Raw genomic sequence first — 19,667 nt, 5'->3', positions numbered from 1 at the left:
GATGCTTTCTGTAGTATTTAGGTGCATTTTCTCTCTACTTAGAATCATATTTGTCTAAAATACTAATAAAGACTCTTGTTTTTGTGGGTTTGGGTACCTGAAACGCCAGCAGGAGACGGCTCCTAGGTCCTCAGTGTAGTATGACTGAAGCACTTTAATTATTAAGGAGTCACAGAAAAAAATACATAGCTTCTTGGAAAAGAGTTACTGATCAAGACACTGCTCTCTCCCTCCCCAAAGTAGGGAAGAGAACCGTTGCCAAGGATTAGGATAGGCCTGGCAAAGGCCAGATGACCTAGAATAGGGCTTGGTCACCTTTTAATGATGGTAGCCTATAAAAATACACAAGTGTATAGAGGGTTTACTTGCCTGTCATAGACCTGTGTGTACCCAGCTGTGTCCAGACACAAGAGTACCAATGTGCAGAGGAAAAACCTACACTTGAATTATTGTAATATGTGAACCCTTAAAAGAAAAGCAGATCAAAGGTGCACAGGGAAGTGTCTCATTTTATCTTGATTGATCTTTCGTTGTTCTAATGTACACCCCATGTGGGATCCAAGTGTTACCACTGGGGCCTTGGCTAAGTAGAACTAACATGTACTTTCAGGTTGTCAAATTGTATCTTTTCTCTGAAGACCCTCTCTCTCAAATATATATTTTTGTCATCGTCTAACACTTTTAGCTGATTTTTCAGGTCCAATATTTTCACTAAATACTCTTGAAAGATCCCAAATTGCACTAGGAACTGAAATAATTTTAAAACAAATACAGCATGACCTCACTGGAACAAGTTCTCCCATGATGCTAAGCATGCAGGTTGAGTTGTTAATTTACTCACTCATTGGCTTCTCATCCAGGATGGCCAACAGGTATTAAAATTTTGAAGGCATCTTTTGTGACAGGAGTCTCTATCTGCTGAAAGCATTAGCTAATTTAACTTATGCTACTCAAGACCCATAAGATGGCAATAGGGCTGGATATTAAGTAAAAGGCTCCACCTTCCATTACCAACGTCCTATGCATCCATAATCACTCTGCTGCCAACTCTGACTTTTGTCTATTTAAATATCTGTTTTATTTTTAGTTCTCTCTCTTGCTTCATTTCCAGCTCATTACAACCCCTGGAAACTTGATTTGTTTGCGAGCAGACTGGCGTCACTCAGTCTTACAGCTAAAACCAGTTGTGTCTGTGTGACTCCCAGTGTTGACAGTCCATTCTTTTTCAATTCCTATTAATTCTACAATAGCCAACAAGGTTTGTTATCCCTCTCTTCACTGGATTTAGAAATGCTAGAACTGATTTGCTGGGTACTCATGTAATACCTTATTATCACAGCTATTGTGCAACTGTTCAGTACCTCCGCACCTGAAGTTTCCTGCAGAGACGCAAGGTCTTCTACACTCCTTGTATTTGACTGTTCCAGCTCTAGCTAAGCCTCCTTTTTTCGCACTGTGTGTTCCAGTATCACTGGCAGTAAAGCTCTCTGAAACTACGTAAATTTGCTTGAAGAGGCTGCATGATATGAATTTTTGATTCTTCCTCCTAAGAGTTTGCAAATCGATTGAGGCACAGACTTCGGAAAAGTTTAACTGTTTCTCATTTTTTTCCCTGTAAGAACTTCAGTTCATAGCTAGCCAGAGGTATTAAAAAGAAAATGTGATTATACTTCACAAATACTGCAGTTCTTCTTCCTATATTACTAGATAGCTTAGGGTACCTTTTGTATATAGGATCAGTGCAGCAAGATGCTTCTCATCTGATCTCCTACAATAGGAACCAGTCTGGGGAAGCCAGTTTGCACTGTACAAATGGCACAAACATGCAAGAAAATGGTTTGATCAGCCCAGGAAAGATTATGTTGGTGTAAGGTTTGATCTTCCAGTTCCAAGAGTCAGCAAAGGGGCTTTTCCTTTGCTTAGGCACCCGGCTACCAACACTGGACAGCCAGAGGAAAACAGCAGGACTGCAAAGACCCTTTATCATGATTATCAGTCCTGCTTTTGGACCCTGCCTGAGGCCTGCTCTACCAGAGTACACGAGGACAAGATCCAAACATGGCAACATCAAAGTCAGTGCAGTGTGAGGTGAGCTTTAAAAAAACTTATTCACCTCCTTTCAATACTCTTATGCATTTTGACCATGTCTGCACATCCACGCTCGAGTATTTCTTGCAATTACCTAGGAACATTTTCTACAGGTACAGTGACGGTTAGCGTATGTTGTGTATCTGCTTTCATTTGATGTGGGTGGGGCACTACAGGGTTGTTGGGTGTATTCAAGCAGCTTCCATCAATGTGAAAGTTCAAATCCTGTCTATTGCACTCATCTGTAGCAGGGTCAATCCTTGCTTTTCATTTCCTTGCATGGGTACATCTACATGACTTCTCTTCCACTTCCTCTCTTCCAAAAAGTGCCAAAATCTGTTTATTTAGGTCAGTAAATCTCCCAACATCTGCAAAGATTTTTCATAAAACATCTCCATCTGAACTATCTTACTAATCCAGTATCCCGAGCCAATCTTCCTTCTACCACAGGTTTTTCTTAGAACTGCTGTCATATTTCTTCAGTGGGATTCTCACTGAAATTCAGCTCTAATACTACTCTGTGAAGCAGCCTCTCTCTTTATTGTGTATGAATTGCAGTTCAACGCTTGTTCTGAGTCTGCTGAATGGGATTTTTAAAAATGTCTACTTTGTGGGTGGTATTAGCAGGACTGCAAGTTCTGGAGACCACATTGGCTCTAGTGACTACTCTGAGATGTCAGTCAAACACTGGAACCTGAACCTTATAGAAAGGCTTATGATCACCATTTTTGTTCTTTTTAGGACAAAAATATAGTCTCCTCACTGGCATATGGCTTTTTACCCACCAAAAGCAGAATTTCTGATTCTTAGAATGATTGCTCAGTTGGGGTCTGGCCTAGGAAGTCTATACCATGAGTTTAGCCAATTTATGGGGATAGGGCTAATTAATAGGGCTATTATAACCTGATTACACAGTAATGCTTTTGCAACCAGGTAGACAGCAAAGATAATACATGTTTTTAAACTTCAGCCATTATATAGCTTATCTGGGGTTAACAGATCTCTCTCAAAATTCACTTCAGCTTCAACTGGTTTGAACCACCAAGGCTAACAATTGTTTTGACTTTGTTGGTAGGTCTGAAATACTAGTCAATACTGGGAGCACAGTCATGTTAGCGACTGGGTGGCTTCCTCATCAATCTAGTATTGTTGCCCCTGACCAATATGTATGTAACTTTTTCATCTGCCTCCCCCTGAAGAAGCAGATGATTATATAATGTAGTTTTATAATGCAGTTCTTAGGCAATGTTCCCTGTTTACACAGCTCAAGAAAATTGCTCTGCTGGCAATAATTATGTTTAAATTAGATACAGAGCTTTGACCAAAAAAACCTAAATCTGAACTCCCCATCTCTAACTTGCCTCTGAAATTCATTTCCAGATTTAGATTTTGTCGTTCCATCTTTTTGCTAACAAATTACATTGTAATCTCTTCAAGCTAGGGATATTGTCTATTTTTCTGCTGTAAAGTACCCAATATACTTTTGGAAGCTAGAAAAATTATATCAACCTCTAGCTCAGAAACCAATGTAGTTAGCACCACTGTACTGACACTGGGACAAGGCAATACAGTCTAGACAAAAGTATGACAATACAGGCAATACAGAGAAGGCACAAGTATGACCCGAAGGAGCCACGTACCTTCCACTCTGGATGATGGAACATTCAGACAAACTCAGATCTTGGCTGATGGAAGAACAACTCAAGTAAAATCCAGATAAGAAAAATACTTGACAAGTTTCCATCATCCCAGCACAGACCCTCACTCATCAGTATTTACAATATGATTTTTCAGCCCACACCATCCAGACCAGCTCCAAGATGGAACTTTTGGAAGGCAGCTCAGCTGAAATACCAAAGGCTGAGCAACAAAAAAGCAAACCAGCTAGAGAATCCATCAGAAACCAACATTGATCAAGGCTACAGTACATTTACAAACTGCTTAATTGAAATAGCCAGACTCTGTGTACCTAGTGACTATAGAAGCTACTATATGCCATGCTGGGATGAGCAGTGCGAACAGCTCTTTAACATCATCAAGATATGCAATGACCCTGCAACCATAAAAAGAACTACAGAACAGCTGACTACCACATTGAACAATATGAAAAAGGAGAGATGACTCACTACCATAGAAGTATTGGATATTACCCTCTCAGGCAAACAAACATGAAGCATCATTAACCTCCTTACAGGCAAAGGCACCAAAAAATGACATTGCCCTATGTCAGCAAACTCCAACGGGAAAATACTGTGCAACAACAGCAAGTACAGTAACCCAAGCAAGCAATACACAGAAAAGGTTTGACATCTGACTCATGAACAACTTAAATCACCCTACTGCAACCATTTCTGACAATGAGTTCTACACAGCTATTAAAGTGACTAAGACTGGCAAGGCTTGTAGACCAGATGAGATAGTCCCAGAATTTGTTACCAAGTTTGGAACCATGAACGACGGGTGCCTCCTGAGACTTGGGGGGGGGGCACCATTTGTAGGTGGCAGTATTGACAGTAAGTGGCGAGCAGGGGCTGCCTGCAGATACCAGTGGTGATGTCATTGGCAAGGGGGGGGTGGTAAGCAGGGACCACCTACAGACGCTGGTGATAGTGGCAGCAGCAGCAAGCAGTGAGGTGTGACCACCCGCAGACACTGGTGGTAGCATCAGCAGCGGAGGGAGGGGGGCATGGCAGGTGGGGATGCCCGCAGATGCTGACAACGGTGTTGGCAGCAAGGGTGGGGTAAGGTGGCAAGCAGTGACTGTCTGCAGAAACTGGCAGTGGTGTCGGCTGCAACCAATCTGGGGGGGGGCACATGCCCCCCCTCCCAGTACCCCTCTTATGCATCGCCTATGCTTAGAACCACAACGAAAAGATGGCTTCAGAAATTCATGTCTAAATGTCTAGAAAGTAACAGACTTCCAAAAAGCTGGAGAAAATCTGACATCATTGCTATCCTGAAACCCGGTAAACCACCAGAGGATCCAAAGAGCTACTGACCCATCTCATTACCCTGTGTTACATACAAGCCCACAGAGTGCATGATTCTGAATAGAACAGAGAACATAATTGATCCCCAGCTCCCAAAAGGACAAACTAACTTTCAGAACAAGCAGTGTACCACTGATCAGATTGCATTACTTACATCTAACATAGAAAATGTATTTGAAATGAGACAAAAAATGGGTGTGATCTTTATCGACCTCACACATGCATATGGCACCATATGATATCAAGGCCTCAAATGTAAACTGCACTCTATGATACCCGACTACAAGCTATGTGCTTTCATCATGAACACGATCTCCAACAAATCAGTCATACTCACTACCAGCCAAGGAGAAAAAAAAAAGAGTACAGGCATCCCTCGCTTCTGTATGTGTGAATTTGATCTTATGGGATGACCCTTTTTATAACAAAAATGTGTTATGTGCAAGGTAAATTCACTCTTATGCAATCGGTGTGGTGGAAACCTGCATTCAGCTGCTTTGCATGGTGCATTATGGGAGTGACTCACACCAAAATATAGTCTCCTGTGTGGATCTGTGCTCTTCACTCATTGCCTGCGACACCTGTTTCTGTAGTTGCTATCCCCATTATGATAGTGCCCTGTGCTTGTGTGTACTGTCTGCTGTTGGTGAGTACCAAAATTGTCTTGCAAAAGTGGTAGAAATGGGTCTGGGGGTCAGTACAGTTAAGGTGTTGGAACATATCTCTATATGTTGCATTGTAAAGTGGGTTCCCTTTATGTAAATTCGAGTTATGTGCCATTTTCAAGGAAGACATGTACAGCATAAAGTGAAGGAAACCTGTACAAATGCTGAAGAATGGAGTCCCCCAAGGGTTAGTGCTAGCACCAATACTTTTCCTTGTATATACCTCAGACTTCCCACATACATCTAAGTGATACATGTATGCTGACAATATCACCATAGTAACTCAAGGAATACACATAACAGAACTGGAAAAGACACTGAGTAATGACATAGGCAAACAAGGTTCTTCGGGTGAATCTGATATTTTTTATTAGACCAACTCAAATAATTGAAAAAAAATTCTTCTTAGCAAGCTTTTTGGTATAAATACCCTTAGTCAAACTGAAGAATCATCTGCAGTTGGTGTGTGCTCTTCCTGGATGGAATAGTAATGACATGGAACACATTGCTATCTCCACAAGTGCTATTTAAAATGGAGCATCAATAAATCAGTATCACCACTCTTCCACCTGGACAATCATTGAGCGAAAAGCACACTGAATATCAGAGTAGGCAACAACATTCTTCCCCATGAGCATACCCCAACCTACCCAGGAGTCACATTAGACTGTTCCTCACCTATAAACCTCACATTCAGAAGGTCATCAGTTAAGTCTCTGTATGGGTAGCTGCCTTAAAATGTTTAGCCAGCATGACATGGGGTGCCAACTTCGAAGTGCTCAGAACCACAGCACTTCCAATGGTACATGCCCCAGCAGAATACTGTGCCCTTGTATGGTCCAGAAATGTTCACACTAGAAAGCTCAACACTGTACTTAGTGCACTGAGACTCATAACAGGTTGCACAACATATACAGATGTACTCCCTGTACTCTTGGGCATTAGACCAAGTGATATAAAAAGACAAACCCTAACATCATTACTGGCAACAGATGATGAAAATCACTTGCTCCATCAGCTGTTAACTGAAGAACCAAACAGATGAAGACTTCAGAGGCTTAAAAGTCATAAACTATTTGTACATGAAGCCCACAAGCTCCTGGAAGAGATTGGGGATGCTGAACCAAACCTATGGGCAGCAACAGAATGGGCCAACCACTGGGAAAAGTCGGGCCTATTCCTGGTGTTATACCAACACCAAATGAGTCCCCCATTGGACACAACCTTGACAAAGAAGCATGGGTCAAGCTGAACAGATTGAGATATAGCTACAGATGCTTCAAAGCAAGATTTCACAAGATGAATATCTTGGACAGTCCCCTGTGTGAATGTGGTATCCAACAAACAGCACGACACTTAATCGAAAGCTGCAATCTATACAAACGCCCAGATTGTGTGGATTCCATCTACCCTTTGTGTGATAAGACCAGACAGTGGCTCATAGATTTGGAATTTGAAATCTGATGCCATACAAAAGAAGAAGGGATGAACATTTAGAGATCTGGTTCTAGTCCTAGTTCTGCTACTACCCTGCTGTGCAAATATCAGTCAAGCCTCACTTTACCTTCCTAACCTTCAGTTTCCCCAACTGCAAACTGGGGATAACGACACTTTAAAAATTGCTTTAATATATGTGAATGAGTGGAGTATGTATTTACTAATTTCTTCTTTTGACTGTCATACACCTTAATTGCCACATAAATATCTGTTCTGCTTTATCCCTTCCTAGCTATAAACTTCTGTGAAATACAAACTTTTAAAATATAGGGCCTTCAAAGTCAACTAAGAAAAAAGCACTGCTTTAGGAATGGATTGTTTTATGCAGGTATGGCCATTTCACCTCTCACCTGGTAGACTGTTTTACTAGCCTTCAACTACTAGTTTAAAGTAGGTAATACTGACTGGCTACATTCTTCAAAATGCTAGTCACAATGAGGCAATTTATCAAACATGCAGGATTCAAAACTGCAAGACACTGAATTTCATAGTCATTTGCAGCGTCAGAAGCTGCTAATGGCCCATAAAATTTAGCAACTTCTCCATAAGCTGTTGGTTAATGAAAAATCGGTTAAATTGTTCACAGATCAGTTGACACAGTGCCCTCAGATTCGTTCTAAGCATTGTCTGGCAAAGGTTATATTAACTGGATGCTGGAAGCAAAAAGTAGAGTTGGGCTGTTTTGCTGCAGATTCTGGCTATCCCACTTAAACTACACTCACAGTAATATATACACACCCTCGAACACACAAAGGACCAGGGAGCCTTGCCAATGTATTTAAGACTGAGCTATTGAACAGTTCTGGCTAACTTTAATTTCACAGATATGGTAATGTTTTCAAGCATCCCCTAGGCACAGCCAAATAAAACTGTTTACATCAATCTTGCTGGCCAATTTTGGAGTTACAGTAATGGAAATTAAAATCCTATCCTCAGCTAGCCAACAGCCCCAGAAACGGTGCATCAACAAACTACCTAAGCTGAACCCTTTTAGGCTCTGAAGGCTGAAAAAATCTCTCACTCAAAATACTGAACTTTTTCAGATAGTGCTCAAATACCAGTTTCAAGTTTCTGATGCCACTACTAGGATTCAAGCTTGGTTGCTAGATAGCAGTGGAGTTCATTATAAAGTCATCCTGGTTTTTAATTGAAAACTTAGGGCAGAGTTGATTTTCCTCTCTCTCAAGAGGATTCACACCATTCTTTTGGAGATGAGGGAAGAGAAAGGGATGCTACAGCCTTCAGACTGCTTAAAGGGAATTGTACTTTTGCCTTTTACTGCCACTCCCACTACCCTGACCCTCCCACAGTGACTGACTGCTGCTGGTTTAATAGCTGATGGCTTTGCACAAGTTCATGCCTTCCCTGCATTTGGTATCCACACTGGATGCAATACAAAGTGACTGGGGCTTTTGACAGCAGCCAGGAGATGAGGAAGCAGTCTGAAGTCAGTGCAAATTAACACTGCTCACCACCTTGACATTTGGAGAAGCCCTGAGCGCTAATGCTGGCATTTATGATGCAGTGTATTTTAACATACCAGGTGGTGGCAGCCTGTCTGATGTGATCCATCTTGAAAGTGCTGTGATTGTTTTTGTGCCAACATATGTTACCATAAGGAGGACTACTGTTGATGACTTTGCTACTGCCAATTTTCAGTCATTTTTGCTGACCCACATCCTGAAGATCATAGAAATACACCTGGTCCAGAACACTGGCTCTGAAATACCAGGGTACGTGATTGCAGTGAAGTCCCATACCATCCCCAGCAGTGGCTTTTCTACATCCTCTTCTCCAAAGTAGGCTGCGCAACTTAAAGTATTTCTTCTGCAAGCAGTAGTTAGTACAACTGAGATTTCCAGGGTTAAGTCCTTAAATACATTGCACTTTATCTGCTCAGTTGTTCTGTCCTTTCCTAGGTCAACTTTCAGGTTTTGTTGCTGCTGCTGAGCAGATGCACCCTTGCCTCTGTCTGCAAGCTACAAATTACTTCCTCCATCTCAATGAAAGCAAGCAAAGTGCCCGGCATCAGGCTTGCCAGATACCTGGCCACCTTTCAACTTAAGCAGCTGGAAGAAACAACAGCCCTGCCTCAGCAAGGAAGAGATAATCTTTTCCCTTATGTTCAGATGCACCAACTAATCCTCCAGGGATTTAGCAGATGTTCTGATTAAAGCAGTTCAATTGCAGTGTTTAAGGGGCTTATTCCACCTGCTCCCTACCATCTCCTCTTCCTCTGCAAAAGCAGCTCTAATTAAAAACTCTCTCCTGCTGTGAGGACTGCTCTCACCTTTCTGGCACTAAGCCTTTTACAGGCAGCTTCCATGTGATTGCTCATCAGGGGACAGGTAGCCAGCAGTACAGATCTTAGTTTTGGGAACCCAAGTCCAGCAACTGCAGTGCAGAAAGAACCTCCCTGAAGGGGAATGTCTCCCTCCACTACTAACTAGTGTTCAAGAGTTTCTCCTACCCACCCCAGGTACTTTGTGCCCTATATCTTTTCAGCTGCTAGTAACCTAATAAATGCACCTGTGCTCAGAGGGTAGCATGAAGTCTAAACTGGCTTTAGCATCCAATGTAGAGACTAACCTGTCAGCATTGACATGATTCATGGCAGCCTGTGTATAAGAGAAAACTCCATTACTAATCATCTTTCTAGTACTACTTAAGGCCCCACAACAAATGGTGGGCATAGATGGAAATGGAGTTGCTTTTGCAAATATTAAAAGATGTTTATTCCTCTTCTCAGACATCCCCTCTCCTATGTATTCAGCAAAACAGACATAGAACTTCCATTAGCAGGGAATGTGTGCCCAGAACTCTTAGGTTTAAATGCATAAAGGCTGATCCTATTAATGCTCCTTTACCTCATAAAACCCTTGTTAGACTAAAGGATCTCTAACCAACTCCTAATATAAGTAAAGACTAATACCCAGTCAGGTGAGATGAGTTTTGACCTTTATAATCCTAACACAGGTCAGGTGACTGGGGCTAAGCTATAAAGCTCAGTCTTTTGCTACCCTCCCACATTTGTATGACACTCTCTGTCTAGTGTTAGTGAGGACTACCTGAATTCTCTATAGATAGTCTATCTGCATGGGGTTCAAGGGTAGTCTAGTGCCTGAGGATCTTTTATCAAGAGGGATCCCCCTGAATTGCTGCCTCTTGGATCAATAACATTATCAGCTCTTCCCTTACGTTTCCCATTTTAGAGAAGACAGAATAATGCAGAACACAAGCCTGTACCCTTTGCAGCACAGGAGGTGGCAGCTGAAATCTAGCTCATTACAGAGTTGCTCTGTTTTGACAGTCAAGCTAACAATAGACCTCTTACCCACCCCCTTAATCTACACTTGCTAAAAAAAGCTGCACATAAACATTTCAGAAAGAGCCATAATTGCGCCAGCATTCATTTCCTCCCCTCCTGTAGTAGGGCATCAATTTTATTTTGCTTTACTGATGAGCTTCCTGGATCTTCACACAAGTCACCGGGTATATCTTCACCCTCCTTTGAACAAGGCAAAGGTAGAAACTCTTCTTAGGTGAATCTCTGTTAATAAGTCCTACGCAATCTATTAGCTAAATCAGGGGTCAGCAAAATATGGCCTATGGGCCATATCTGGCCTGCCAATTGATCCTATCCAACCTACCAGCTGCCACTGGGAGCCTGAGAGGGGGGGTTGTGCATCGCGCCACTTTACTTTGCTACAGCCAGGGCTGGGCCAGGCCACACAGACTCCTCCACCCCCTGCATATCCACTCTCCCCAATCCAGCTTCCTGTTGATGCTGAGAGACATGATGCAGCATGTTGAGTAGCTGTCCTGCCTGCCCACCCACACACCCGCCCACTATAATGAGCTGCTGCCACCGTGGCACCGCTAGAAGGTGAGTCTGTACTGGTGGGGGGGGGAGGCTCCACCTGGGGCAGCTGCCCCTGACTTGCTGGGTGCAGCACAGTAGCAGCAACTCATCGCAGCAGGTGGGATGGCTACTTGGCAGCTGCAGTGACAGGACTGTGTAGCTGCACCAAAAAGCTGAGTGGCTGAGGATGGATGCAGGGGTGGGCGGGGAGGGAGGGCAGAGGAGTCTGCGTACTGTTTGCCCAGGTACAGCCCCAGCCATGCAAAGCAGAGCAGCTCAGGGCACAGCCCTCTCTCCTCAAGTTCATAGTGGTGATGGGCAGGCCTGATAGGTTCAGTTGGGATCTCCCCAGCCATCAACAGCTCACCAAAACGTAAGTGGCCCTCCAGCCCAAATAACCGTCCACCTCTGAGCTAAATGCTGCTCTATTTTTGTCATATGTACATTCTGAACTGCACTCATCCATCTCTTTTCATGCTAAATACCATTTTCCCAAGAGGATTTTGTCCTTCAGCCCTCACTAACACAGGGTGCATGCATCTAATTTTATTGTTGTACATAACTCCAAGGTGCCAATCCCAAGAACAACCTGTCACAGTTACAGGCATTAGCAACTACAGGTCCTTCAGTAGAAACAACTGACAAAGGCAGCCCCCTCCCTACCTTACTGAAATATAGTAAAAATCCTGCCCAGAAGGGTAAAGCTGCAAAAAGAGCCAAACCGTTTTCTATCTAATAGGGACTGCATTCGTTACCATTAGGCTCCCATTTTTGTAGTGTGTGTGTGTGCGTGCAATTCTACTCATCTCAAGGGACTGCACATTCAAACACAGCTTCCTTAGCCCTAAACTAATCAAAGGATGCTTTCCCATGTTAGAGTTCAAACAGTTCATATTCACATATTTTTACCTAAAAATGTAACCCTTTAAAATGGGATCCACTGCGTATATAGCACAGCAACTTACATAGAAGACCTACAAAACTGTGTAGCTAGCACCACTCACTGGCAAAGCCATGAACAAGATTTAGCAACTGATTGTACAATGAGCCACACACACAGGATGCTGCACACAAATCTCAGCACTAACATTTTTATCTAATAAAAAAAACAACCCTGCAGAACATCATTTCCCTTCCCTTGCTTCCAAAAAGAAATTTCTCTATAAATCAGCTTGCAAATAGCTTTCACTGAGGAAAGTTTCTTGCAGCAAATGTTTTGGATTTATATAGCAGTATGTTAGGCTTGATCTGGTGTATTCTTGTGTGCAGACTGCACTGATCCCTGCAATCCTCTTTCAGTTTAAAGCACAACAAATTAAAGGACTGATCCTGAAATTAGGTGTTTGCTGGAGGAGGGGAGTGGGGGGGTGGCATGTACAGGATTGGATCTTCTCATACATACTCATGCACCCTTTCATATGTTGAAGTCACGGGCATATGTTCATCATTTTTAAATGAAGTAAATGCATCTCATTCTGGGATCTTCTCCTGCCTCTGAATACTCTTGTACACTTGAAAAAAATGCTGCCTGGTCCCACAGGCCCCACTTACAGAAGATATGCCTTCAAAGCCATTTGTGTTCCAGTAATGATGGCCAGTGGATGATGTGCCACATCTTTTTCTTCCTAAGTGAGGGTCTTTACAGACATTCTCAAGGCTGCCTCCTGCTCTTGTGTCGGTGATTTGTTCAGGAAATTGAGAGTCAGTTCGGAGGCTGTTTGAAGCATTCAACAGACAGGGCACCTCAACTGCACTTTATTACAGTTCTGGGTCTGCCTTACAGAGATATTCTACCAAGCCTTGTGTTGTTTGCAGTTGATTCTTTTTGTTAAAAAAATAAAAGAACCGAAATCCCAGCAAGACAGACAAGGAAAGGCCAAAGGTGCTTGGCCACTTCAAAGCACCTATTTAGGACAGAATCTATGTTAGCTTTGTAAGCTTTAAGGAAACAGCTGTACAGCACATTTCAGGGCCAGCTTCGGTATGGGCACTAGTTCACTGTACTAGTGAAAGGCAGGCTGTGACCCTTCAATAGCTTTGTTCCAGCTAACCAGGCTAGGCTTGTTCACAATGTAAGTTCTATTTATTTCATTCCCCAAACTGAAAGAGCTTCTTTGGCACGTGATCTCCATCAAATGTGAATAACTCACATTTTAAAGCCCTGTCTATTGAAAGGATCGTCTTGAAACGGAAGATTCATTAATTAGATACACTGGCAGTCTCCTCACATTTTTAATTAGGCTGTGCTGAGTACCTTCAGTCTTTGTGATCTTTAGTGTTCTTAGCTTGTTGTACTTTATTTACATATTTTTTGGACATGTACGTAATTCCTAATTAACACTGAGGAGTCTACTCCAGCTATTTTGAGATGTCACGTACTGTAGATCTGCAGACATGTTTACCAGATGTCTGCTGAATTTCAATTATGCATCTAATCAGATTGTAGAACCAGAGTCCCTTTTTGGGTGTAAGAACACCCACCGGAGGCGTTGAGAGGAGGCTAATCCAGCTTTCATAAGGTTTCAGTGTGGGAGCAAATGAAACACACTTACAAAATGAAAGTGTTCAGAAACCATTTCTGTCAGGAATTTTAAAAAGAGAGTTTGCCTGTAGGGAAACCCATTTGACAGCTCACTGTCAAAGGCACATCCCCACCAGGGTGGTCTGCTGGCAAGAGCTGAATAGAATGGCTCATGTTGGGATTTCAGGAGAGTCAGGCAAATGCATGCTTTCTTAAAAGGCAATGGAAAGGAAGCTGCTATACTCTAATGGATGAAAAAACATTTGTATATCAAATGTGAGCCACTAGGCTTGAATGGTAAACATTTAATATCAAGAAACTTTAAAGTGTAAGGGACAGTCTGCTACCTTTCTGTCATTTCCCTGCACTAAACTAACTGATCAATTTTAATGAGGGAGCCAGTGCTTCCTGTCTTCCCCCTCTGGCTAATCATTTTGACCAGTCAATAGAAGCTTACCACTGGCAAAATCATTGCTCTTAATATTTCCACTCTGAAAGCCAACTGCATCCCACACATTCACACAGCAAAGCAAAATCAAGTGTTGTATTTCTCCACTTATATTTTCTATTTTTAGATGTAGTGAAGGGAAGACTGCTCAGGAATTGTTCCTACAGATGCAGAGGGCTCAACTATATGTCCTAGTATTATATCTCCTCTCTGTCTAGTTTCTGTGACCCTGTATTCTCTTTGTAACTTTCCAAGCTTACTGTGATCCATTTGATGTATTTAGGGGGAAAAAACAACCCCATCAAAGCATTTTTCATTGTATTTGCCACTATATCTGAGGCAGGCAAAATACACCCCTTGGGCTGTACCCGGCCCACCAAGCCGTTCTATCCAACCCACGGCGCACCTTAAAAATTTAGTTAATTCATATTTACTTGCTCCTGGCTGCCTGTCAAAGATGACAGGAGCCAGGGGCATTAGGACCCAGGGGGAGCTGGCAGCAGGAGACAGGAGCCCAGCCCCATCCCGCCTCCAGCCATTTCCCTGCTTCCTGCCCCCACCCTGCTCCAGCACCACATGGCCCCTGGCTACATTGCTGGACCAGGGAGCACGGGGCCCCGCCAGTACGTGTGTGTGTGTGTGTGTGTGTGTGTGTTTAGGGTGAGTCCCATACTCACACCCCACCATATACATACACTGACACCCCCTCTGCACTGCCATACATGCAGACCCCCACACCTCCTCACACACCCCAGGCCCCCCACACACCCTTTTCCCCCACACACAGCCCCCTACAAACCCCATGCCCACCCACACTCCACATATCCACACACACATCCACATGCTTCCTCACCCCACATACCCACAGCCCCCCCACAAACCTATACCCACCCCCTCACAATATACAAGAGTAAGACTTAATTTTAAGCTATTGTGCAATGAACTCTATTTGCACTGCACAAAGACATGTAAATAAGGACAAAAATATTTTTTGAAATCAAATGAATGTATGTTGTAGATGTTGCAGGGTGTTGTAGATGTTCATTTTTTAGAATATAATTTGGTATTTTTTTGGTTCCAAGATGGCAAAACCCCTTGTTGAAAGGAGTACTTCTGGGGGCAAAGGGAGGGACTTCCGGAAGCAAAGGTCAGGGGTTAGGGGGCAGGACTTCCAGTCACAAGGTGATGACCAGGGGGCGGGGCACCTGTGAAGGGGTGGAGCTACCCATGTGGCCCTCAACAGCTTGCTAAAACTCCGTAAGTGGCCCTCCATCTGAAATAATTGCCCTCCCCTGCACTATAGTAATAAGGTGTGCACAGAAGTGCTTTTTTCACCATTTAAACATTTTATTGCAGAGACTTAAGAGAAGCGCACAGCTTTACAGCACTTTAAAAATGGGTACAGCACTGTAATCCTTGTTAAATGAGCTATTAAATTTGAAGTGCTGTATCTTACAACAGTTTAGCAACCTACAGCACTTTAAATGACTTACGTACGCTGGTCAAATTTCTAACCAGTGGAGAAGGCCCAGGAGGCGGCAGAATGCCTCCTGCCTCCTAGCCTGGAAAGTTCACCCCACCAAACACTGCACTTCTGTCATGTTTAAGACAGCTGTAACTTTATAGTGCTATAAGAAGTACTTTGAATTACAGCATTGTAAAATGTGCATTGGAACACTTATCACACCCATAATGCCCCAAATGCACAAATTAAACATAACTCATTTCTCTCTGAAATGACTCTGGTTTCCATCTGTCTAGACTCATCATGACTGCTTTCTTGAATGAGGTGAACTTTTAACTTTGTTGCTAGCCAATGAGCAACTAAAGATTCAGGAAAGGCCTGAACACAGATATTCATTTTATATTTCCTTGGCTACTGTCCTTAAATGTTTGGACAATTAAGTAAAGGGAATGAATTAATAACTTCATGTTCCCATTGCAACCACAAAATAAATACAGTATTAAACTGTGATCAGCAGCCAACTACAAGTTTCTTTAAATGTTATGGTACACAGTAAAAAGTAAAAATACAAGTAGTGGTTCACAGATGAAGACGCTTGCTCAAACCATCAATCCAACTTTGTTCCTAAAAGCATCAACTTGAAAGTCCAAAATGGGTGTCACAGGCTTGCAATCAAGCTTACTGTTGCTTAAAGAGGGGTCTTTCTATGAAAAAGAGATTGAGATGTACTGCTTTAAGCTAACTTCCTACTGGAACTGGTTCTGGTATAAAAATTGTAATGATTAGGAATAAATCTTTCCTCCCTTATGGAGCATAAAGCTCTGGAAAAAAATGTTTGCCTTAAAAAAGCAACCTTCTGTAGCAACCTTTAAAAAATGGACCCACCTGAACAGAATGGGAAGGGCTGCTTGGCAGAGAGAGAGTTTGTCCCAGAGGGGACACTGTAGGCTCTGAGGGCAAGTGAAGCTGTTTTGGGAGCAGCCCTGTTGGGAGTGGGAGGGGTGATGTAACCCCAGCAAAGTTTTGAAAGAGAGCCATTAGCAAAAGCCCAGGAAGGGCCCTGAGCTGGGATTGGCTGAAAGGCTTGGATAAAAGGGGGAGCAGTTTTTCCAGCGGGAGGGAACAAGATTCAGAGTCTCAGTGCAGTGGTCCTTCGAAGAGCCCCTGAGAGAGGCCTGCAGGAGAAGCAGTGGAGAAGCTGCAACTGGAGTAACAGTTCTTCTCTCCGCCCAGGAGACTGCGGTGGCAGGAGCAGGCAGGGACTGCTGGTGTGGAGAATCCAAGTCTGGAGAGACCTGACTGCAGCCGAGGTGGCCGGGTGAGCACAGCAGAGCCGGGCGGGGCGGGGACTGCCAGAGTCTGCCCTAGTTTCCCTGGTGGGTGAGGGGCCCCAGGGGCAGGCAAAGCATTTGCCAGGGCTGTGAGGCTGTGTGGGGCAGGAGGGTTGCTACAGCCTGCAGCCCAGACACTGCTCCCAGCAGAGCCAGGGAAGGGGGTCAAAGGCAGGGGAAGGCTGTCTTGCAGGAACTGCAGAGGAGTCGCTGCTTGCTGTCCAGAGACCCCAGGAGCACGGAGACGGACACCAGCGCCAGGGAGTGTCCACAGACCACGTGCAGGGACACAGACAGTCTCGCTTCCTGAGACACCCCGCCAGGGGCAGTGCACATGGGATCCCCAGTACACTGTGTGCAAGTGAGAGACTGTGTAAATAAGTTCTTGAGGGTTTATTAGACAGTATATCCACGTGCTTATTTAATGATTGTTTATTATGATGTAAATAATTAAATCTTGTAAATAGTTTGAGAACTGTCTGCGAGGGTGCTTGATTGTAAGGGGAGGCTCTCCCATCGGGGCACTGCAGCAGCTTCCCAGGGGGGCTGGGCAGGGCGACTGGCTACTGGGTACCCCAGGATCCCATTATTCAGGTGAGGGCGCATGTAGTGTCACGCCCAGGGTTACACTTCTTTATTGCAGGAAATGGAAACCTTAGTATTCTGTAGAAAGTATCTACTCTTTTACTCTCCCAAATATGCAGAGCTATGGCTCACAGTCATTTGCTAAAAAAATGAAATCACCTGCCTGGATGGTAAGTGTGGTAGGGCACTGTTGGTGCCTGCCACTTTAAGACTGGAGCCAACCAGCCAGCAGGTGCTTGATTGTGACAGCCATTTTAGATCTCTGGTCGCCCATATAAATAGGGCAGTTCGCTGCTGGCGAGCCAGTTAGTAACACCGTCTGGTTGCAAGGCTTCATGTATCATCCTGGAGGTAAGGGCAGGAGCTGTAGGGGATGGTTTTGAGGTTCCTGGTCCTGGGCATGACCTAAAACTGCACCCTGCTGGGAGTGGGTGACCTGGTGGGGCTCTCAGTGGTGCGGGAGCCCCCAGGAAATGCTAGGCCAGTTATCACCCTGGTGAAAGGCAGGTAGGGGTGCCTTAACCTTAGCCCTCACCTTCAGGTGGGTCTAATAACATTGGAGGTAGTGGGGACCAGGCATAGGTGTGGCCACCTGAGCCCTCTGGGGTACAAGACCCTGAGGAGTGAGAGTTGGGTTAGGCAAGGCTGCAGCCACCTGAGCCCTGTGGGGTGTAGGACCCTGAGGAAAGGTAGTTGGGGCCAGGCATGGCTATGGCCACCTGAGCCCACCAGGGAGGGAAGCCCTGTGGCCCCAAGTGAGGGGGCGGAAATGAGGACCCAAGAGAGGGGGTAGCTGCAGAGAGGGGGGCAGAGATGAGGAGCCCCAGTGAAGAGGGGGGGAAACCAGAGGGCTGAGAGCTATATGTATATGTATAGAGAGAGTTGATCCCAGAAGGGGCCAGAGCAAACTTAGACCTGGTTGGGTAATTGGCTGGCCACTACCCCGGTGAGGGTCATGGAAGAGGCCCAAAAGACAGTATGTCCACCACCCAAGGTATGAACTAGCTAAGCCTATGGCCTAAGGGGTCTGCTCCAAGAGGGAGCAAGGTAGCATAAGTCGTCGATGTGGGAAAGAGACCCTGTGAGAGAGGGTGGAGTGTGAGGCCCTCGTGAGAGGAAGGCGGTATGAATGTGAGTGTGTCTGAGGCCTGAAACAAAGCCTAAACTTGGGCTGGCTCTAGGCTGGGAGCACTCTGTCATCTGGATGCCATCTGCGAGACTTGGGCTGTGGTGTAGGGGAGGATCGGAGCCACAGATAGTGCCCCCTGGCATTGGGGCAAGAATGGGCAGCCTCCCGCCTTAATTAACATTGTAATTAATTAAGAACAAGGCATGGCAGGAAAGTCAGGTGGGTGGCATGCCCAAAAGCAAGTGGGGAAACTAGTACTGTGGCTAGTCAGAGAGCCCCCACTTTTCCACAGTAAGCCATTTGGGGCAGTGACTGGCTGTTGTCCTATATGTATATAGCATCATGTGCTCAGGAGTCCTAGTCCATGACTCAGACTCCTAAGTACCATGATAAAAAAAAATATACAATGGTAATATCTGATTACTCTCAGCAAATACAGTCCCCTGAAATACCAGTTAACATTTTAGTGCCCAGAACAACAACTGCAGAGGGATGACACTTAGGCCTGGGATTAGTTTATGAAGCCCAAACCAGGGGTGGTCTGAATCAGATTCCTCTTCTATCTGAATCCTCAGATGGGTGATGTGCCAAAAGTTGTAGTTGGGGCCAGTTCTAAACCATTATCTTGCATGATTTCTCTAGGAGTGAGCAGAAGATCGACTCAGATTTTAGGTCTTCACTAAGGTAGCTCTGGGTGAAGGCCTTTGGAGGAAAGTAGCAGAAATTATATTATTTCCTTACAATTGTAAGAGGAAGGAACATAACCTGTATGTCATTTGTAAGTGGAGACAATCTCCCCTAGGGAGGTAACTGCCCCTCTTTGGTTTCCCATGTTATTGTAGGAATAAAAGGATAAACTCACAGCTACCTATTAGACAACAGTAACCAAAATATAATAGAGAAAAATGTCTTTTCATCTGCCTGCTAGAATTTTTTATTTTTGTCTGGCATACAGATACTATGAGATTGGCATATTAATAAAACTAAAATTTGTTTAGGCTCACAGAATAACATCACCAGAAGGGGGAACATTGTTTTTACATCACAAAGCTTACAAAAAATTGCAATTCTAAATAACTCATTCTA

The 19,667-nt window shown here is 44.1% G+C and overlaps 1 protein-coding gene across 1 annotated transcript in view; it reads left to right on the top strand.

The window, feature by feature from the left end:
- LOC132249976 (uncharacterized) overlaps positions 1-17,295 on the top strand; it is a 34,126-nt gene extending 16,831 nt beyond the window's left edge. Inside the window, exon 5 of the mRNA XM_059725894.1 lies at positions 16,770-17,295. The gene's annotated coding sequence lies outside the window, so the exon portion shown is untranslated. The remainder of the gene's footprint in view (positions 1-16,769) is intronic.
- Positions 17,296-19,667: the final 2,372 nt, after the last annotated feature.

Source organism: Alligator mississippiensis, chromosome 4 (assembly GCF_030867095.1).
Source record: "Alligator mississippiensis isolate rAllMis1 chromosome 4, rAllMis1, whole genome shotgun sequence".
Lineage (NCBI taxonomy): Eukaryota > Metazoa > Chordata > Crocodylia > Alligatoridae > Alligator > Alligator mississippiensis.
Note: the sequence above shows the minus strand (reverse complement) of the source record. Positions and strands in the feature narration are given on the sequence as shown.